The 23,691-nt window shown below is 37.8% G+C and overlaps 1 pseudogene; it reads left to right on the forward strand.

The window, feature by feature from the left end:
* Window positions 1-22,513, forward strand: part of LOC102138512 (ATP synthase F(0) complex subunit B1, mitochondrial pseudogene) — a 117,077-nt pseudogene extending 94,564 nt beyond the window's left edge.
* Window positions 22,514-23,691: the final 1,178 nt, after the last annotated feature.

The following is a 23,691-nucleotide window of genomic DNA, read 5'->3' on the forward strand; positions in this document are numbered from 1 at the left end:
GCTGGAATTCTGGCACCTTGGGGCATGTTTGGGAAAGCCACAGGGAATTTTATTTGCCCAGTGCCCAGTGGGATTGCTGGAAGTAATTGAAGATGATAAACACATGGAGGAAGGTAGAGAAAAAGAGCAATTTCTGAACATATCAGTTAATGTCTTAATGAGCAGAGAGCTTACCTTGGAATGATAAAAGGTTTAAATGATCAGGCTCAGTTTAGGAAAACAGGCTGATGATTTAGGATATTCTACTGTGGTATAATGAATATTATCTTTTAGGCCAATACCTGGCAAGAATATGTCCCAATTTTAGAAAAATGAGAGAATGAGAGTGAGAGAGAGAAAGCAAGACTGAGAGCAAGAGTGAGAGCACGTGAGACAGAGACTGATAAATGAAATGAAGCTTTGTAGGCCTAGGGATATTGTAAGCTTTCCTTGCCTTTATTGTGGTGTTATGTATGGAAATGGAAAGACTGACAAGAAGTCCTATGAGAAATTAGTGAAGTTAGCCTGACAAGGGCCAATTCCCAAAGCTTTGTCTTGTTGAGCTCATGTCAGGAGATATGAAATCAAAAGCAGAAAATGGTAGGTGGGAGGTATTCTAGAGGCCCACTTGGAACTGGAAGGAATGATGTTAACATGGTGGCTCCTTGTACTTATGCAGTTTTGCAGGCTATGGAGCAGTAGCTCAGACAGGGGTGCAACTTCCCAAGGAGAATATGCTGCCAGATGGTGAAAAGGAGAAGAGATAATGGGCAATGAAGAGAAGTTTCAAAGGTGTGAATAGAGAGGTAATCCCGGCAATGATAAAGGAAATCTTTAGTGCCTGAAAAAGTATGCAAGTGATCCCAGAACCACACCAACAAGGAAGGTACCTGGACAGCTGGCATTTTTAGACTGCTTCTGGTGCCGGCTCCCAGCCCAAGACTCTTGCTATACATCACTCCATTCATTAATGGTGTATCAAGCATAGGGCAGGTCGAATGTACATGTCTCTAATGGTAATATCTCTTTTGCAAAATGACTAAAATGGGGAAACTTTTTTTGAAAAGGAAAAAATATACACCTTAATTTCTGTGTTTTTGTTTATGCCTCCTTCTACCCTTTCTTTTGCGAGAACTCTCTGACTCATGCCCATTAACACCTGATGCCAGATCCCAGAGTCCATGATTGTAATTTCATCCTGTCTGTTTCCTTCCAGAGCAGTTAATCTTTCTCTTTGAGCTATAGTAACTGTAGTGCTGTAGTCTCGGAGCAGTGAAACCAAGTTAGCCCTGGACATGAAAATGCTGCCTGCATTGAATTGAAACCTTGAAAAGTAGCCATAGTTCTTTCAGCTTCATTCATCTTGCAAAGCAAGTAGCAAAGTCTGCCAGATGGAAATAGTTTAATTTGGTAGATGGAAACATTTCTAAGACTTGTGGACTATATTACAAATGTTGCTAGTTGAAGTCTCTTGCACAACTTAGAATTGTTTTCTCCTGTGCTGTATCATTTAGAAAGCCCAAAAGATCACTTTAAAAAATGGAGTGAAATAGAAAATCTGCCCCAGACAACTCTTGCAAAGTTTGTTGCTATTATTTAGACATCAAACACTTTGTTATCAACTCCACTGACTTAAAAGCTTTTCAACTATTTTTTTTCTGCCCTCAGCATATCTTTAAATGACAGGCACAGATGTTTGCCTTCATTTCTTAGCATCTTCACCCTAGGCATTCATTGTCTAAGCACTGGAGTTTCGGTCATCACATGAACGCGTACAAAATACGCAGCCAAGTCCACTGTCCTTTGCCACCTCTAGCTCTCGTGGGTCATTGGATGATTAGATATTTGAAAAGCACCTTGAAATAAGGGCTATAAATAATTCCTTTCTCCATTTTTAGAAAGCTCCATGGAAATAAGGGTCATTGGAAAAATCCTTGGATCACCCTCCATAAAAGACTGGTGTTTATTTGCCTTGAAGTAATTCAGAGAGAAGGGAATATGGTGCAATGAAGTAGGTCCTGAAGGAGAGGAGTGGGGATCTAGTCTTGGTTCTGCTACTAATTAGCTGTGTAAGCTCAGGAATTTCCCTTCACCTCAGGAGCCTGGATATGTAGAATAAGAAAGTTGAACTTGATGATCTCTAAGATGCTTTTTGAATGTTCTGTAAACACTTTACTCCTATGCAACCTTCTTAAGTCTCCTTGGGCTCTAAATAATGTTTCCTAATTTGTCAGTAGGTAAGTGGCTCCTCTGATTCTGTAGAGAACTCCAGAAGTATATTTCAGCACTGGAACACTCAAGGTTCCAAGTTTATCCATAATAGGAGAGAAGTAAGTCTGGTATGCCAAGATAGGAGGAAGAAAGAAGAATTGGTTCTCAGGAAGTGACTGGCACAATCATTATACACAATTTAAGATACAAACTCATGGATACAAAACAATCCTCTCCTACAAAGCCTACTGATAATAGAAGACTAGAAGAAGAAAATGTTCATGTCTAGGGAAAAACAGTAATTCAGGCAATGGGCTCTGAAGTCTGACAGATCTGAGCGTGGGACTCAAAGTTACCATTTTCTTGCCTTACATCTTCGGGAAGTTTTCTTGACCTCTCTGATCTTCACTTGCTTAGAAGAGGGGTTATATTAGAAATTATATGCATGGTTTTTCTAATACAATTATCAAAAAATGATATAAAGTATGCTTATCACAATGTCTGACAAATACTGCATAATAGGTACTAGCCATTATTCTTATAATTAATGATAGAGTCACTAGATGATAAAACTAACATTTGCTTTAAAATTAATAAATACTTGTTATATGTTTAGCACACTATAGCTATAAAGAAGTGAAAGGCATGGTTTTATTCCTCAAAACTTAAAATCCTATCCATGAAAAAATGTGTCATCTGTTATGGTGCTGAGCATATTCATAAGTATATGGAATGGTGATTTTCAGTTTCTTACATAGCAATTTAAAAGGTAGGATGCAATAGTTCATGTATTTGGTCATTAGAACAAAATAGAACAAGGCAAAATTTCCCAATTATCTACTAATTTTAGCCAAACATCTATGAATACTATAATGTAGAAAAAGAATTTTAAAATTGTATTAATTCTGAAAACATCTATAGCTATGTAAATTTTAATCACATTAACAAACTTGTCAAGAAATAGTCTAGTTTAAAAAATATACCTAGTTGGATTTCATTTCAAAGATTGCTGATTATATAATAATAATCCTGAAAGTTAAAGCCTTGAAAAATTAAACTGAATTCTAAAAATACTTCTTAATTGGATCATTTTGGAACCCCAGGTCTTTGATTCACATATAATTTTGGCATTGGGTTTTCAGAGTGTGTGACTATCAGGCACCTGGCAGAGATGGATTAGGTCCAAGTCCAACCAGATGCTTGGTGGCAGATGGCTCCCAGTGCAGTTACTCTAAACTTGGAATGTGTAAAAAGTTAAATGCTCAGAGGCTGAAACCTAATCCATTATGGGCATATGTGCTCTGAGTTTGGGGAAATCTGTGGCCACAAAGAATAGTATTGTATACATAATACTGAATGAGGATCCATGGACTAGCATGACCTCGAACTATTAAAATCTATCTCTCTAGGTGATTCCCAAGATCAGATTTCTGGAACCCAATATCATAAACATAGCAGGAAGGAGCCACACTCATCATGTTCCAACTATTTTTTACGGCCCAGAGGAGAATGTGGGGTGTATTGAGCTGCATGTCTTGGGAAACTCACTGGGCTTCTGAGATGAAGGGAATTTCCTGAGCTTATAGAGCAAATTAGTTGCAGAGCCAATATTAGTAGCAGAGCCAATATTAGATCTCCCTTCTTTTCTCCATCAGGACTTATGTCCATTGCACCATGCTTCCTCTCCCTGAATTTACTCCAAGGCAAACAAGCACCTTTATGGAGGCTTTTTTTTTTTTTTTTTTTTTTTTTTGCCAATGACCCTTCTTTCCAAGGAGTTTTCTGAAAATGGAGCGTAGAATCAGATCCTGGGACCTAAGCGTCTAGGTGATTTCCCAAAACAACACAGCATTATTCTCGGGTTCTCTGAAGACATAATTCAGTCAATTCCTATTCAGTTTATTTGCCAAGTTCCTTATATCCAACTTTAATCTAACTATTTCTTCCCAGTCCAATGAGCCAGATTCCCCATTTATTCTGGGTTGGAGAAAACCTTGTCCTAAGAGTCCCAAAAGTCATGGAGGAAAACACTATCTCTCAAAATAAAGAAACTCTAACTGACTGTAATTATAGCTGCCATTGCACTCAATGATAGGCACAGGTTCCCAGACTTTCCTCATGACTGCAGGGCACATCACAGACACGTGCTCACTGACCAGGATGCCTGACTCAAGTATCTGTTCTTCAGCCAGTCTCTTTAATCAGAGAGGCTTGTATCAGGGTTTCCTTCAGCTAGATGTTTCAAATGCACAAAGATTCTGGTAGAAAAGACACTACTAAAGCTAGAGAAAGATGCTTGAGCCTAGATGGCCAGTCCACAGATTTTCATAGAATATTTATTGTGTAGTAGGAATAGTGCCATGTGCTGGTCATGTAACTATTTGCTCATGGGGTTTATACTTCGGTGGGCAGGTCCTCTCCCAGAGTTTTTCCTGTGAACCTTTATCTGATTGTCTCCATCTTATATCCTCGATCAACTCTTCTTTCTTATTTATATTCCTTACTATTGTCACTTTATTCCAGAAGCCAGGTAGCAGAATATAGTAGAAAACCATTAATTAATGCATGAGCTACTCTGAAGAATACGCTAGTAGTGTCTCATTTTATAGGCGTGGAACTGAGCTTCACAGAGGAGAAATGAGTTTCCCAAGACGTGCACCTAAATAGACTCCCATTCCCCTTTGGGCAAAAAAGAAAAAAAAATAGGGGGGGGGGGCGGAGCAAGATGGCCGAATAGGAACAACTCCAGTCTCCAACTCCCAGCGCGAGCGACACAGAAGACCGGTGATTTCTGCATTTTCAACTGAGCCTCTGCTTCTGATACCCAGGCAAACAGGGTCTGGAGTGGACCTCAAGCAATCTCCAACAGACCTACAGCTGAGGGTCCTGACTGTTAGAAGGAAAACTATCAAACAGGAAGGACACCTACACCAAAACCCCATCAGTACATCACCATCATCAAAGACCAGAGGCAGATAAAACCACAAAGATGGGGAAAAAGCAGGGCAGAAAAGCTGGAAATTCAAAAAATAAGAGCGCATCTCCCCCGGCAAAGGAGCGCAGCTCATCGCCAGCAACGGATCAAAGCTGGACGGAGAATGACTTTGACGAGATGAGAGAAGAAGGCTTCAGTCCATCAAACTTCTCAGAGCTAAAGGAGGAATTACATACCCAGCGCAAAGAAACTAAAAATCTTGAAAAAAAAGTGGAAGAATTGATGGCTAGAGTAATTAATGCAGAGAAGGTCCTAAACGAAATGAAAGAGATGAAAACCATGACACGAGAAATCCGTGACAAATGCACAAGCTTCAGTAACCGACTCGATCAACTGGAAGAAAGAGTATCAGCGATTGAGGATCAAATGAATGAAATGAAGCGAGAAGAGAAACCAAAAGAAAAAAGAAGAAAAATAAATGAACAAAGCCTGCAAGAAGTATGGGATTATGTAAAAAAGACCAAATCTATGTCTGATTGGGGTGCCTGAAAGTGAGGGGGAAGATGGAACCAAGTTGGAAAACACTCTTCAGGATATCATCCAGGAGAACTTCCCCAACCTAGTAGGGCAGGCCAACATTCAAATCCAGGAAATACAGAGAACGCCACAAAGATACTCCTCGAGAAGAGCAACTCCAAGACACATAATTGCCAGATTCACCAAAGTTGAAATGAAGGAAAAAATCTTAAGGGCAGCCAGAGAGAAAGGTTGGGTTACCCACAAAGGGAAGCCCATCAGACTAACAGCAGATCTCTCGGCAGAAACTCTACAAGCCAGAAGAGAGTGGGGGCCAATATTCAACATTCTTAAAGAAAAGAATTTTAAACCCAGAATTTCATATCCAGCCAAACTAAGTTTCATAAGTGAAGGAGAAATAAAATCCTTTACAGATAAGCAAATGCTTAGAGATTTTGTCACCACTAGGCCTGCCTTACAAGAGACCCTGAAGGAAGCACTCAACATGGAAAGGAACAACCGGTACCAGCCATTGCAAAAACATGCCAAAATGTAAAGACCATCGAGGCTAGGAAGAAACTGCATCAACTAACGAGCAAAATAACCAGTTAATATCAAAATGGCAGGATCAAGTTCACACATAACAATATTAACCTTAAATGTAAATGGACTAAATGCTCCAATTAAAAGACATAGACTGGCAAACTGGATAAAGAGTCAAGACCCATCAGTCTGCTGTATTCAGGAGACCCATCTCACACGCAGAGACATACATAGGCTCAAAATAAAGGGATGGAGGAAGATTTACCAAGCAAATGGAGAACAAAAAAAAGCAGGGGTTGCAATACTAGTCTCTGATAAAACAGACTTTAAACCATCAAAGATCAAAAGAGACAAAGAAGGCCATTACCTAATGGTAAAGGGATCAATTCAACAGGAAGAGCTAACTATCCTAAATATATATGCACCCAATACAGGAGCACCCAGATTCATAAAGCAAGTCCTTAGAGACTTACAAAGAGACTTAGACTCCCATACAATAATAATGGGAGACTTCAACACTCCACTGTCAACATTAGACAGATCAACGAGACAGAAAGTTAACAAGGATATCCAGGAATTGAACTCATCTCTGCAGCAAGCAGACCTAATAGACATCTATAGAACTCTCCACCCCAAATCAACAGAATATACATTCTTCTCAGCACCACATCGTACTTACTCCAAAATTGACCACGTAATTGGAAGGAAAGCACTCCTCAGCAAATGTACAAGAACAGAAATTATAACAAACTGTCTCTCAGACCACAGTGCAATCAAACTAGAACTCAGGACTAAGAAACTCAATCAAAACCGCTCAACTACATGGAAACTGAACAACCTGCTCCTGAATGACTACTGGGTACATAACGAAATGAAGGCAGAAATAAAGATGTTCTTTGAAACCAATGAGAACAAAGATACAACATACCAGAATCTCTGGGACACATTTAAAGCAGTGTGTAGAGGGAAATTTATAGCACTAAATGCCCACAAGAGAAAGCAGGAAAGATCTAAAATTGACACTCTAACATCACAATTAAAAGAACTAGAGAAGCAAGAGCAAACACATTCAAAAGCTAGCAGAAGGCAAGAAATAACTAAGATCAGAGCAGAACTGAAGGAGATAGAGACACAAAAAACCCTCCAAAAAATCAATGAATCCAGGAGTTGGTTTTTTGAAAAGATCAACAAAATTGACAGACCGCTAGCAAGACTAATAACGAAGAAAAGAGAGAAGAATCAAATCGACGCAATTAAAAATGATAAAGGGGATATCACCACCGACCCCACAGAAATACAAACTACCATCAGAGAATACTATAAACACCTCTACGCAAATAAACTGGAAAATCTAGAAGAAATGGATAATTTCCTGGACACTTACACTCTTCCACCAGGAAGAAGTTGAATCCCTGAATAGACCAATAGCAGGCTCTGAAATTGAGGCAATAATTAATAGCCTACCAACCAAAAAAAGTCCAGGACCAGATGGATTCACAGCTGAATTCTACCAGAGGTACAAGGAGGAGTTGGGTACCATTCCTTCTGAAACTATTCCAATCAATAGAAAAAGAGGGAATCCTCCCTAACTCATTTTATGAGGCCAACATCATCCTGATACCAAAGCCTGGCAGAGACACAACAAAAAAAGAGAATTTTAGACCAATATCCCTGATGAACATCGATGCAAAAATCCTCAATAAAGTACTGGCAAACCGGATTCAGCAACACATCAAAAAGCTTATCCACCATGATCAAGTGGGCTTCATCCCTGGGATGCAAGGCTGGTTCAACATTCGCAAATCAATAAACATAATCCAGCATATAAACAGAACCAAAGACAAGAACCACATGATTATCTCAATAGATGCAGAAAAGGCTTTTGACAAAATTCAACAGCCCTTCATGCTAAAAACGCTCAATAAATTCGGTATTGATGGAACGTACCTCAAAATAATAAGAGCTATTTATGACAAACCCACAGCCAATATCATACTGAATGGGCAAAAACTGGAAACATTCCCTTTGAAAACTGGCACAAGACAGGGATGCCCTCTCTCACCACTCCTATTCAACATAGTGTTGGAAGTTCTGGCTAGGGCAATTAGGCAAGAGAAAGAAATCAAGGGTATTCAGTTAGGAAAAGAAGAAGTCAAATTGTCCCTGTTTGCAGATGACATGATTGTATATTTAGAAAACCCCATTTCTCAGCCCAAAATCTCCTTAAGCTGATAAGCAACTTCAGCAAAGTCTCAGGATACAAAATTAATGTGCAAAAATCACAAGCATTCTTATACACCAGTAACAGACAAACAGAGAGCGAAATCATGAATGAACTTCCATTCACAATTGCTTCAAAGAGGATCAAATACCTAGGAATCCAACTTACAAGGGATGTAAAGGACCTCTTCAAGGAGAACTACAAACCACTGCTCAGTGAAATCAAAGAGGACACAAACAAATGGAAGAACATACCATGCTCATGGATAGGAAGAATCAATATCGTGAAAATGGCCATACTGCCCAAGGTAATTTATAGATTCAATGCCATCCCCATCAAGCTACCAATGAGTTTCTTCACAGAATTGGAAAAAACTGCTTTAAAGTTCATATGGAACCAAAAAAGAGCCCGCATCTCCAAGACAATCCTAAGTCAAAAGAACAAAGCTGGAGGCATCACGCTACCTGACTTCAAACTATACTACAAGGCTACAGTAACCAAAACAGCATGGTACTGGTACCAAAACAGAGATATAGACCAATGGAACAGAACAGAGTCCTCAGAAATAATACCACACATCTACAGCCATCTGATCTTTGACAAACCTGAGAGAAACAAGAAATGGGGAAAGGATTCCCTATTTAATAAATGGTGCTGGGAAAATTGGCTAGCCATAAGTAGAAAGCTGAAACTGGATCCTTTCCTTACTCCTTATACGAAAATTAATTCAAGATGGATTAGAGACTTAAATGTTAGACCTAATACCATAAAAATCCTAGAGGAAAACCTAGGTAGTACCATTCAGGACATAGGCATGGGGAAAGACTTCATGTCTAAAACACCAAAAGCAACCGCAGCAAAAGCCAAAATTGACAAATGGGATCTGATTAAACTAACGAGCTTCTGCACAGCAAAAGAAACTACCATCAGAGTGAACAGGCAACCTACAGAATGGGAGAAAATTTTTGCAATCTACTCATCTGACAAAGGGCTAATATCCAGAACCTACAAAGAACTCAAACAAATTTACAAGAAAAAAACAAACAACCCCATCAAAAAGTGGGCAAAGGATATGAACAGACATTTCTCAAAAGAAGACATTCATACAGCCAACAGACACATGAAAAAATGCTCATCATCACTGGCCATCAGAGAAATGCAAATCAAAACCACAATGAGATACCATCTCACACCAGTTAGAATGGCGATCATTAAAAAGTCAGGAAACAACAGGTGCTGGAGAGGATGTGGAGAAATAGGAACACTTTTACACTGTTGGTGGGATTGTAAACTAGTTCAACCATTATGGAAAACAGTATGGCGATTCCTCAAGGATCTAGAACTAGATATACCATATGACCCAGCCATCCCATTACTGGGTATATACCCAAAGGATTATAAATTATGCTGCTATAAAGACACATGCACACGTATGTTTACTGCGGCACTATTCACAATAGCAAAGACTTGGAATCAACCCAAATATCCATCAGTGACAGATTGGATTAAGAAAATGTGGCACATATACACCATGGAATACTATGCAGCCATAAAAAATGATGAGTTTGTGTCCTTTGTAGGGACATGGATGCAGCTGGAAACCATCATTCTTAGCAAACTATCACAAGAACAGAAAACCAAACACCGCATGTTCTCACTCATAGGTGGGAACTGAACAATGAGATCACTTGGACTCGGGAAGGGGAACATCACACAGTGGGGCCTATCATGGGGAGGGGGGAGGGGGGAGGGATTGCATTGGGAGTTATACCTGATGTAAATTACGAGTTGATGGGTGCTGACGAGTTGATGGGTGCAGCACACCAACAAGGCACAAGTATACATATGTAACAAACCTGCACGTTATGCACATGTACCCTAGAACTTAAAGTATAATAATAATAAATTTAAAAAAAAAAAAAAGAAAAGAAAAAAATAGTTGATACGTGATATGGGTAGCTTCTTCCTGCTGTGCTTATTTTCTTAGGTTCAGGCTCTGATCCTGCTGGAGCCCTATTTACAGGTAAATGACAAGGATGATGAGAATGTGGTTAGAATTGTCTAGAAACTTTTGTGCTCAAAGTGGTCAGGGACAGCCAGCACAAAATCTGTTCAAGATTCAAATTCAAAGTGCTTTCTTTTTTTTTGTTTTTCAGATTTTTATGATTTTTAGTACCTCTGCTGATAACTTTTTTCTCTCTCTCTCTCTTTTGGTTTCTGAAAAGTGAGCAAAAAAAATTTTTTTTTATTATACTTTAAGTTCTAGGGTACATGTGCACAACATGCAGGTTTGTTACATATGTATACATGTGCCATGTTGGTGTGCTGCACCCACTAACTTGTCATTTACTTTAGGTATATCTCCTAATGCTATCCCTAACCCCTCCCGGCTCCCCACAATAGGACCCGGTGTGTGATGTTCCCCACCCTGTGTCGAAGTGTTCTCATTGTTCAATTCCCACCTATGAGTGAAAACATGTGGTGTTTGGTTTTCTGTTCTTGTAATAGTTTGCTGAGAATGATGGTTTCCAGCTGCATCCATGTCCCTACAAAGGACACGAACTCATCCTTTCTTATGGCTGTATAGTATTCCATGGTGTATATGTGCCACATTTTCTTAATCCAGTCTGTCACTGATGGACATTTGGGTTAATTCCAAGTCTTTGCTATTGTGAATAGTGCCACAATAAACACACGTGTGCATGTGTCTTTATAGCTGCATGATTTATAATCCTTTGGGTATATCCCCAGTAATGGGATGGCTGGGTCAAATGGTATTTCTAGTTCTAGATCCTTGAGGAATCGCCACACTGCTTTCCACAATGGTTGAACTAGTTTACAGTCCCACCAAGAGTGTAAAAGTGTTCCTCTTTCTCCACATCCTCTGCAGCACCTATTGTTTCCTGATTTTTTAATGATCGCCATTCTAACTGGTGTGAGATGGTATCTCATTGTGGTTTTGATTTGCATTTCTCTGATGGCCAGTGATGATGAGTATTTTTTCATGTGTCTGTTGGCTGTATAAATGTCTTCTTTTGACAAGTGTCTGTTCATATCCTTTGCCCACTTTTTGATGTGGTTGTTTTTTTCTTGTAAATGTGATGGAGTTCTTTATAGGTTCTGGATATTAGCCCTTTGTCAGATGAGTAGATTGCAAAAATTTTCTCCCATTTTGTAGGTTGCCTGTTCACTCTGATGGCAGATTCTTTTGCTGTGCAGAAGCTCTTTAGTTTAATTAGATCCCATTTGTCAATTTTGGCTTTTGTTGCCGTTGCTTTTGGTGTTTTAGACATGAAGTCCTTGCCCATGCCTATGTCCTGAATGGTACTACCTAGGTTTTCTTCTAGGGTTTTTATGGTTTTAGGTGCATGCTTTCTTAGCAACTAACACATAGCAAAGTTAAAGGATTCCTGTTTTACCTTGTTTCTCTCTTGTTTGGATGAGTATAAGGATGCTATAAAGGAGGCAAACAGTAGCGAGGAGTATTGACGATTTCTGGCGATTTGTCACCTCACATTCTCTTCAGGAGTTCAGGAACCATGAAACTTTTTTTTTGCCACTTCCCTAGAAGTTTTGAAATCAGTTACAGTAATTAGAACCAACTCCTAGAGATGGTTACATTGATCCAGCAGAGTCACCTTATATAATGCAAAATTTAAATATGGGATGGTTTTAGAAATTTGGGAAACTAAAGACAATGGATTTATAGGAAAATGTGGATACAATTTGATTGCCTTTGTTTGGTTGAAAACTGGGTCCTTGGGTCATCTTATAATGGCTCAACTACACTGGAGCATTGGGCGTTCATTAGCTGGTCTGCAAAATGTTTTGGAGTTTTCTTTCTAGTTGAGGGTGTAAAAGGGAGAAGGATGATCGCAGTAACAGTAGCTGGGAGCTCAATGCTGTAAGTACTAGAGGATCCGAGATCCATTGTAGAACCTGGACATGCTTGAGTCGGAATTGTCTCTGAGTTATGGCAAAACCAGAGTAACTAAATGTATAAGAACTACATCTAGTGGATAGATTCCTGTTTTCTAAGATGATATTTCAACAGTTTTGTCTTGACTAAGGTTGATATATGCACAAGCACATTTTGTGGAACTTTAATAAAAGTTGCTACTTTCTTTTGAAAATTCATTAAGAAATACAGTAGACATAATCCAGAAACAGTCCAAATGCTTCATATTTCATCTTTAAATTACTCCTTTGTGGGTGTTGAGTGCTTCTTTGGAATACCTCTGGTACCACCAGAAGTGATTTGTAACAAAGCACCTGAGAGAAAGCATCCATCTTGAGTTAGTCCAAGCTTGCAGGAGGACATACACTCCAGGAATAATATGAGTTTCTCAGTTAGGCAGCAGCTGCTGTCTCTCTTGCCTCCTCAATGATTGTGTTCCTGGATCTTTGTAGTGTGAATCAAATCTTAGAGGCATAATGAGAAAAAAACAACACCACGGCTGTCATCCACTTTTTCTTTCTTTCTTTCTTTCTTTTTTGCTAAGACTCTTATTTAGTTGTTTTAATTAGGGACTTGGAAGATAGAACTGAAGACTTTCTGCATCTGGATCCACCAATGCTTAGTGTGTAAGGTATATTCATTTACTTGTGTTAAATTGAGCTCTTTAGTGAGGAAAGGCAAAATTAGGGAAAAAATAAAAGTGCTATCACTTAGATTCCATTGCTTATTAAGACACTCAGGGGGTTCTAGTTTCTGAAAATATAGTTAACCTTTAGAAAGGAAAAAGTATTTGATCAACAGAATGTTATTTCTAATGGCTTTCAATCAATTGCTTCAAAATACAAAGAGAAAAAGACATCAACAAAGGAATATAAAAGCAAACATCAAAACTCAGGAGGTTAACAATCAATTTAAACACCTCGGAAATTTTGTTACTGAAACAGTCATTAGAAAGCAGAGAAGACAGGACTGTGGCAAGTTAAAGATGATGTTTGTATTTGAAGAGTTTGATATGGGGAAGCAAGCTTGAACACACACAAGCTCTGATCCATACAGGGTAATTTTAAAGGCCAGGACAGTCTTATGATCTAATGGTGTTGGACATGAAATCTTCATTACTCTTAGGACCAGTTAAAAAATAACACCACCACCCTGCGCTATTTAAATAGTATTTATAAGTTAGTGTATGTTGAACATTAAATTTGATCCAGATAATCTAGGCAGATAATTGATTTAATCATCACATCAGCCCAGCAAGGTGTTTTGTTCTCATTTTGCAGATGAAGGAGCTCAGGTTAGAAGAGGTTAGGCAACTTGTCCAAAGTCCCACAGAAATCAGCGCCTCATCTATTTGACTCCAAAGCCCATGCCTCTTGTGGCAGAGACAATGCTTTGTGTCTGCTTGCTTTTTTTCTGGGCATCAGGAAGACTGCATTTCTTAGCATCACTACCAACAGACTGAGTTCTGGACAATGCAATGGGAGCAGAAGTCACTTGTGTGACTTCCTGGCCAAAGAAATTAAGAGATAACATTCCTTGTCCTGGTTCTCACTTCTCCTTCTATTGGGACTGCAGATTTTGCTCATTTTAAAAATGTCAGTGTCTCAAGATAGAAGAACTCTGGGTCACGATTTAGGAAAGTCACCATGGAGATCCTTTCAACACTCATTTTTCTGCAGTGTGGATTACAAATAAACCTTTACTCTTTTAAGCCACTCGGTTTTTAGGGTGTATTTATTACCACAGCATAGCCTACTCTGTCCTGACAAATACATTTTATGCCCTGCACTTTACCTTATATCCTTTAAATTTTAGCTGTTAATACAGTATATCTCATGTTTTGTTTTCATACACAAAGAGTTGGTAGATAACAAAATAATTAAATTGTACCTGAAGAAAACATTCTCTCTAGCAGTGTCATCTAGAATAAGAGGATAATTTATTTTAAAATTAAGAATGGCAGGGTTTTTTTTTGTTTGTTTTTTTGTTTTTTTGTTTTTTTTTTTTTGTTTTTTTTTTTGCCTGAAAATAATGTCTTTGAGGCTATAGACAACTTTCAGTGATTCAGGGGCCTGCCTGCTCATCTAATTTATGAAGGATTCATGGAGTAAAATCTCCTTTGTCTCTGTATCATCCATGATCTCTTGTTGGCTTCACTCTAATCAGCATGTCTGTGGAAGAAAAACCAACCTGTATTGAATTAGTTCTCTTTTTCTTCAAATAACTTTAAAGGAAATTCCTGATGTACTATATTATTTGACTTATTTGATTCCTCAACACCTTTGATGTCAGGGATAGCCTTAATGGAAGAAGAAATTTATGATACATTAGTTCCATTAAAATGCACCTATAAAATGTTGGCCAACTCTGGCAGTCTGAATGGAGCGGGTCTAGCTTATTTCTATTCAGGAGGTCAAATCTGATTTCTGGGGAGAGCTAGTATTGAACCCTGATATTTGACATCTTGTCCTTTGCTAGGTATTCTGAAGTCTGTAACATGGAGCTCTCCATTATTTTCTTATTAAAATAACTTTTGATATCCCTGTAATTGGACCATTATCCTCTTGATTAAAAATGCTGGTTTAGCAAATGACTCATGAAGGAAACCAACTTCTTCCCAGGGAAATATCATAAATGGGATATGGCCGTGGTAGTGGTAGTGCACTTGGAGATGGCCAGGTAAAATATTGAACTCAACTGATAATATTAGGGTTCTATTGGGAAATCTTAATTAAGGAAGATCTTTATTCCACACACTTTCTTTTTTGTTCAATTCTTTCTTTTTAAGTTCAGGGTACATGTGTAGATTTGTGACATAGGTTAACTTGTGTCATGGGTGTTTGTTGTACAGATTATTTCATTGCTGAGGTGATAATCCTAGTACCCATTAGTATCCTGATCCTCTCTCTTTTCCCATCCTCTATCCTCCAAAAGTGTGTGCCTCTATGTGTCCATGTGTTCTCATTTAGTTCTCCCTGATAAGTGAGGACAGGTAGTATTAGGTTTCCTGTTCCTGTGCTAGTTTGCTAAGGATAATGGCTTCCAGCTCCGTCCATGTTCCTGCAAAGGATATGATCTCCTTCCTTTTTATGGCTGCATAGTATTCCATGGTGTATATGTACCACATTTTCTTTATCCAGTCTATCATTGGTGGACATTTAGGTTGATACCATGTCTTTGCTATTGTGAATGAAGCTGCAATGAACATACACATGCATGTGTCTTTATAATAAAAAGATTTATATTCCTTTAGGTGTATACCCCATAATGGGATTGCTGAGTCAAATGGCATTTCTACCTTTAGGTTTTTGAGGAATCACCACGCTTCCTTCCACAATGGTTGAACTAATTTACACTCCTACCAACAGTATATAAGAGTTCATTTTTCTCTATAACCTTGCTAGCATCTGTTGTTGACTTTCTTATAATAGCCATTCAGATTGGTATGAGGTGGTATCTCATTGTGGTTTTGATTTGCGTTTCTCTAATGAACAGTAACGTTGAGCTTTTTTTCATATGATTTTTGGCTACATGCATATCTCCTTTTGAAAAGTGTTCGTGTCCTTTGCCTGCTTTTTAATGAGGTTGTTTGTTTTGTTCCTGTAAATTTGTTTAAGTTCCTTATAGATGCTGGATATTAGACTTTGTTGGGTGCCATAGTTTGCAAAAATATTTTCCCATTTTTATAGGTTGTTTTTTCTATTGATAGTTTATTTTTCTGTACAGAAGTCTTTAGTTTAATTAGATCCCATTTGTCAATTTTTTACTTTTGTTCCAATTGCTTTTGGCATCCTATTCGTGAAATCTTTACCTGTGCCTGTGTCCTGAATAGTATTACCTAGATTGTCTTCCAGAGTTTTTATAGTTTTGGGTTTTACATTTAAGTCTTTAATCCATCTTGAGTTAATTTTCATATATGGTATAAGGAAGGGGTCTAGTATCAATCTTCTCCATATGGCTAGCCAATTATCCCAGCAGCATTTATTGAGTAGGAAGTCCTTTCCCCATTGCTTTTTTTTTGGTCAGATTTGTCAAATATCAGATAGCTGTAGGTATGTGGTCTTATTTCTGGTTTCTCCATTCTGTTTCATTGGTTTTTATGTCTGTTTTTGTACCTGTACCATGCTGTTTTGGTTACTGTAGCCCTGTAGTATAATTTGAAATTGGGTAGCATGATGCCTCTAGCTTTGTTCTTTTGCTTAGGATTATATTGGCTATTCTGACTTTTTTTGTTTCCTTATGAATCTTAAAATAATCTTTTCTAATTCTGTGAAGAATATCAATGTTAGTTTAATAGGAATGGCTTTGAATCTATACATTGCTTTGAGCAGTATGGCCATTTCATGATACTGATTTTTCCTATCCATGAGCATGGAATGTTTTCCCATTGGTCTCTGTTATCTCTGATTTCTTTAAGCAGTATTTTGTGGTTCTCCCTGTAGAGATCTTTTACCTCCTGATATGGTTTGGCTGTGTCCCCACCCAAATCTCATTTGAATTGTAGCTCCCATAATTCCCATGCATCGTAGGAGGGACCTGGTGGGAGGTGACTGACGGGGGCAGGTTTCTCCCATGCTGTTCTTCTGATAGTGAATAAGTCGTATGATATCTGATGGTTTTATAAAGGGCAGTTCTCCTGCACATGCTGTCTTGCCTGCCACCACGTAAGATGTGCCTTTGCTTTCCTTTGCCTTCTGCCATGATTGTAAGGCCTCACCAGCCATGTGGAACTGTGAGTCCATTAAATCTCTTTTTCTTTGTAAATTACTCAGTCTCGGGTATTTCTTCATAGCAGTATGAAAATGTACTAATACATCTCCCTAGTTAGCTATATTCCTAGGTATTTTTTTCTTTTTGTGGCAATTGTGAATGGAAGTTTGTTCCTGATTTGACTCTTGGCTTCACTATTGTTGGTATGTAAGAATGCTAGTGATTTTTCCACATTGACTTTGTACCCTGAGACTTTGCTGAATCAGTTTAAGAAGCTTTGGGCTGAGAATGGGGTTTTCTAGATATAGGATCACGTTATCTGCAAACAGTTTGGCATCCTGTCTTTCCATTTGGATGCCCTTTATCTCTCTCTCTTGCCTGATTGCCGTGGCCAGAACTTCCAATTCTATGTTGAATAGGAGTGGTGAGAGAGGGCATCCTTGTGCCAGTTTTCAAGGGGAATGCTTCCAGCTTTTGCCCATTCAGTATGATGTTGGTTGTGGGTTTGTCATATATGTCTCTTATTGTTTTGAGGTATGTTCCTTCAGTACCTAGTTTATTGAGAGTTTTTAACATAAATGGATGTTGAATGTTATTGAAAGCCTTTTTTGCATCTATTGAGAAAATCATGTGGTTTTTGTCTTGAGTTCTGTTTATGCAATGAATCACATTTATTAATTTGCATATATTGAACCAACGTTGCATCCTGTGGATGAAGCCAACTTGATTGTGGTGGATAAGGTTTTTGATGCATTACTGGGTTCAGTTTGCCAGTATTTTGTTGAAGAGTTTTGCATTAGTGTTCATCAAGGATATTGGCCTGAAGTTTTCTGTTTTTGTATGTCTCTGCAAGGTTTTTGTATCGGGATGATGCTGGCCTCATAGAATGAGTTAGGGAGGAGTCCCTCCTCAATTCTTTGGAATAGTTTCAGTAGGAATGGTACCAGTTCTTCCTCATACTTCTGGTAGAATTTGGCTGTGAATCTTTTTGGTCCTGGGCTTTTTCCATTTGGCAGGCTATTCACTACTGCCTCAATTTCAGAACTTGTTATTGTTCTGTTCAGGGATTCAATTTCTTCCTGGTTCTTCCTTGAGAGGGTGTTTGTATCCAGGAATTTATCTACTTCTTCTAGATTTTCTAGTTTATGTACATAGAGGTGTTCATAATATTATCTGATGGTTATTTGTATTTCTGCGGGGTCAGTAGTAATATCTCTCTTGTCATTTTGAATTATGTTTATTTGAATCTTCTCTCTTTTATTCATTAGTCTAGCTAGTGGTCTATCTTATTAATTTTTTCAAATAACAAACTCCTGGATTATTTGATCTTTTGATTGGTTTTTGTGTTGCTGTCTCCTTCAGTTCAACTCTGATTCTGGTTATTTCTTGTCTTCTGCTAGCTTTGGGATTTGTTTGCTCTTTGTTCTCTAGTTCTTTTAGTGGTGAAACATCAAAACTAAAAGAGGTTGAAAAATTTGACGTTTTTCTAACTTTTTGATGTGGGCATTTAGTGCTATAAATTTCACCCTTAACACTGCATTAGCTATGTCCCAGAGATTCTGGTATGTTGTCTCTTTGTTCTCACTGCTTTTCAAGAACTTCTTGATTTCTGCCTTAATTTTATTATTTACCCAAAAGTCATTCAGGAGTAGGTTATTCAATTTCCATGTAATTTTATGATTTTGAGTGAATTCCTTAGTACTGATTTCTAATTTGATCGCTCTGTGGACCAAGAGGCTGTTTGTTGTGATTTCAGTTCTTTTGCATTTGCCAAGGGGTGTTTTACTTCTGATTATATGATCGATTGTAGAGTAAGGGCCATGTGGCCATGAGAAGAATGTATATTTTGTTGTTTTGGGATATAGAGTTCAATAGATATTTATAAGGTTCAGTTGATGCAGCCACAACACTTTCTTCTCACAATTCTGTCATTTAATTACTTCAAATCAGAAACACACATTTCGAACTTTGTTTTGGCATACGTTCTATTACAGGTTTTTCTCTAATACAGTCATTTATATATTTTAAACACATCTATCCTCAGTACATATGTCTCTGACAAAGGTAAGCTTTGATTACATCTTCCTTTAATAGTGGAGTAAGTTGGATAAAGGCATTTTCAAGATTGAATTAGGAGAAAGAGAAACGTGTTTCTGGGAGGGCGATGAAAGTGCTTGATCATTTTCACTATTCCCCTACCTGATTATTGCCATCAGACACTTCTAGTAGATTTGATATATGTCATGTTTTCTTTCTTTTAGATTTATACCGATAACTCAGTGTTAAAATATCAATGTAAACCTAGCATCATTGTGCAACTCCCTGCTCAAACATTTATTTATTTAAACATTCCCAGTCCTGATGGTATTACTGTTTTAGAAACAAACCCTGGGCTAGGAGTTCAGGGCATGATGCAGCTCTACTACAGAATGAGGATTTAAAGAGCTTTTTGTTTTCTTTCTTATTGCATGGAGGTAAAGACTTTTCTGCTATTGATAGAAAGTAAAAGTTGTGCCACGTTGACAGTACAGATGAGACAAGGCACGGCATTAACTGTTCCATCTGGTGTTTCTTAAATAGGACAAACTATTCTTAGAGCTCTGTGAAGTGTCTGCTTCATCTCACAAGAGTTGGAAATGACTGGGCCTCTTAGTGAACTCAATAGGTAGAAGATGTGACTTTTAAAGCTAGATGAGAAAAAAGTGGAGACATAAGGCATGTGGAGAAGAAATGTCTAGCAAGGGATTCTGTTTCTATGAAAACTCAGCAAATAGGAGTTTTTGTTTTGTTTTGTTTTTAGCAATAATCACAATTCTGTTCCCATTCCCAAAACCTTATTTGTAATGAAAAGCCATGTTTGTCCTCTTAAATAATCCTTTTGAGATTATCATTATAATTTATTATTTGCAATGATAAACTCAGCAGTCCACAGGTGTTTAGCTGAAATATCAAAGTCACTATCTCTGCATGTGGCTCATAACATTTTTGGCAGCTATTGTTGCAATAAAGATTCCGTTCTATCCTCTAGTCTGGGCACTGAAAGAGCTGGTACATTGCAATAGGCCCTGTGAAATTGGATGGCCGTGAAGTTATCTCAGATTATTCTCGTTTTTCTGTTTTACAATTTTCTTTTGTCTTATTAATTGCTTTTTTCAAGCTAAACGTTAGATAGCACAGGTTTTTGATCAGAAAGTGTTTGGAAATTTTCTTGGGAATCACCATCTTACAACATAAAGGTTAAAAAGCAAGCTTCAAAAGACCAATCCTGGATTGTGATTAACCTGATGAGTCATATTGGCAATCAGGTCCAAGAACAGTAGAGTTCAAGTGTAATTTACTTGGTTTCTTATGTCTCCATGTGTTTATGGAAAGGGCTCATTCACTATAGTACCAAAACTTTAAAATAACTAGGAATTACATATTTTCAAAAGAATATAAACCTACACTAGAAGATAGAGAAGATATTGAAAAACAGAAGTATAACAAGTTTCTGGTATAGAAGATTCATGTGGTAAATATATCTTTTCCTGAGTGAATCTATAAATTCAATGTAATAATTGTAATAAAAACCCCAGAGGGACTGTAATGTAACTTGACTCTAGAGTTCCCCTGGAACAGAAAATTCATAAAAATAGTTAAGAAAGTATTGAGAAAAAAATAAATATGAAAAATGCCAATTGTTCTTTTTACATGATTATTGATATTGGTGATTATTTTCTGGACAGTTCAGTTTGCTTTATGAACAACCCATAGGTCTTTTTAAAATCAGTCCAAAAGTTCTATTTTTTTCTAGTTCGAGAGATTTATGTCACATTTCACCAGTGCCTTTCTGGTTGAATTAATTTTGTAGAAGTCAACTCCCCTTAAGGTTTTATTAGTATGATTTCATAAAAAGAAGACTGTAGTATGTTTGTCACAAAATAATGCTTTAAAGATTTTGTTATTTTTTGTTATTTTACACAAAAATCTCTAAGGCTATGAAGTAATATCAATTAGTTTCAATAGTAAACTAAATAGTGAAATTGAAGTTAAAATTATTTTTTTCTAATTTTAAGTAGTCTCTGAATGAACCCATGACCAGGATAAATATTTCATCATTACAAAAAATAATAAATCAATTTAGAAATGATCATCTGTATATGGTCATGCTTCACTGTAAAACAAATTAGTCTATTCCTGGACTCTTAACTCTGTGTCAATAACATCTTACAAGAGGATTCAAGCCGAGAAACAGTTGCAAATTTGTTGTCTAATTTACACTTAATGAGATGATAGGAGATGAAATGAGACTATGAACTGCTTTTCTTCTTTCATGACCCATGAAAGGTATTCTAAGGAAAGCTGGTGGTTTCAGAACATGATATATTTTGAAAAGATTCTATTGTATGGGATCTTGAATTTTATCCTAGACTGCTTCAATGAACTATCTACAGACAGTCCAAGGTAGCATTTGAAATGGATATTTTCCTAAAGATTCTATGTCAAAGCAAAGTTAAATCGAGCTGAGACAGAATGATGTTCTTCTACATTAACTGAGTTTCTGGTGATCACTATTTTGCATTTAGTAGTCTTGGGCTTCTAAAAGATTCTTTGGCTTGGGCTCTCAGTGTTGTCACAGGGGGTACTTTCTTCTGCTACTACAGCAGCCCTTTCTCTGAAGAAGGCAGCCCTCCCCAGTCCAGGGGTATTGCAGGCAACAAGGAGCTTTCACACAGGGCAGCCATGTCTTGCTCCTCTACCACCTCTTCCTGAATATGGAGGAGAAGTTCATCTTGGACTTATCCCTGAGGAATTCTTCCATTTTCTTTATCCTAAAACTGGTATAACAGGACCTTATATGTTTCGAACTGGACTTATGTTGTATGCTCTTTGCAAAGAAATATATGTGATTACCCCAGAGATCTTCTCTACCATATCAGTGGTAGGGTTACTTATCTTTGTAATTAAAAAATATGGTGCCTCTGTTGGAGAATTTGCTGATAAACTGAATGAGCAAAAAAATTGCCCAACTAGAAGAGGTGAAGGATGCTTCCATCAAACAAATCCAGGATACCATTGATTTGGAGAAGTCACAGCAGGCTGTGGGTCACAAGTGCCATTACCTTTTTGATGCCAAGAGGAATAACATTGCTATGACTGGAGAATACTCTTCAGGAATGACTGCATCGAGTATATAAGGAGGTAAAGAATCACCTGTACTATCATATCTCTGTGCAGGTTATGATGTGTTGAAAGGAACAAGAACACATGATAAACTGTGTGGAAAAGCATGTGGTAGCGAAGCAAATGGTACAGAGCACAGCTGGAAAAGAAGACAATTGCCAAGTGCATTGCTGATCAAAAGTTGTTCACAAAGAAGGCTGAAGCATGGGCAGTCCTGTACATTTATCTATCCCAATTGAGACAGCTAAAAACCCTTGACCCACTAAATGGAAACTAGTCTATGTGATGAAATCTTTCTGTATTGCTGCCTCCTGTAGTTACAGTTTACTTTTCCTAAACATGAAAAGTTTGAGTTTCATATACTGAGAAAACTAAATCTATTGGCCAGTTAGATGTTTCTCATCCTCTTACTCTGCATTTTGAGTTGTTTTATGATCACTTTTAAATAAGTAGTTTGCCTTTTTAAAAACTGCCTGATTAAAGATTATCAAGCTATAGTTTAAATTTTTTTTTTTTAATTTATTTATTATTATTATACTTTAAGTTGTAGGGTACATGTGCATAACGTGCAGGTTTGTTACATATGTATACTTGTGCCATGTTGCTGTGCTGCACCCATCAACTCGTCATTTACATCAGGTATAACTCCCAGTGCAATCCCTCCCCCCTCCCCCCTCCCCATGATAGGCCCTGGTGCGTGATGTTCCCCTTCCTGAGTCCGAGTGATCTCATTGTTCAGTTCCCACCTATGAGTGAGAACATGCAGTGTTTGGTTTTCTGTTCTTGTGATAGTTTGCTAAGAATGATGGATTCCAGCTGCATCCAAGTCCCTACAAAGGACTCAAACTCATCCTTTTTTATGGCTGCATAGTATTCCATGGTGTATATGTGCCACATTTTCTTAATCCAGTCTGTCACTGATGGACATTTGGGTTGATTCCAAGTCTTTGCTATTGTGAATAGTGCTGCAATAAACATACGTGTGCATGTGTCTTTATAGCAGCATAATTTATAATCCTTTGGGTATATACCCAGTAATGGGATGGCTGGGTCATTGGGTATATCTAGTTCTAGATCCTTGAGGAATCGCCATACTGTTTTCCATAATGGTTGAACTAGTTTACAATCCCACCAACAGTGTAAAAGTGTTCCTATTTCTCCACATCCTCTCCAGCACCTGTTGTTTCCTGACTTTTTAATGATTGCCATTCTAACTGGTGTGAGATGGTATCTCATTGTGGTTTTGATTTGCATTTCTCTGATGGCCAGTGATGATGAGCATTTTTTCATGTGTCTGTTGGCTGTATGAATGTCTTCTTTTGAGAAATGTCTGTTCATATCCTTTGCCCACTTTTTGATGGGGTTGTTTGTTTTTTTCTTGTAAATTTGTTTGAGTTCTTTGTAGGTTCTGGATATTAGCCCTTTGTCAGATGAGTAGATTGCAAAAATTTTCTC

The sequence above is a fragment of the Macaca fascicularis genome, chromosome 12 (genome assembly GCF_037993035.2).
Source record: "Macaca fascicularis isolate 582-1 chromosome 12, T2T-MFA8v1.1".
Classification (NCBI taxonomy): Eukaryota; Metazoa; Chordata; class Mammalia; order Primates; family Cercopithecidae; genus Macaca; species Macaca fascicularis.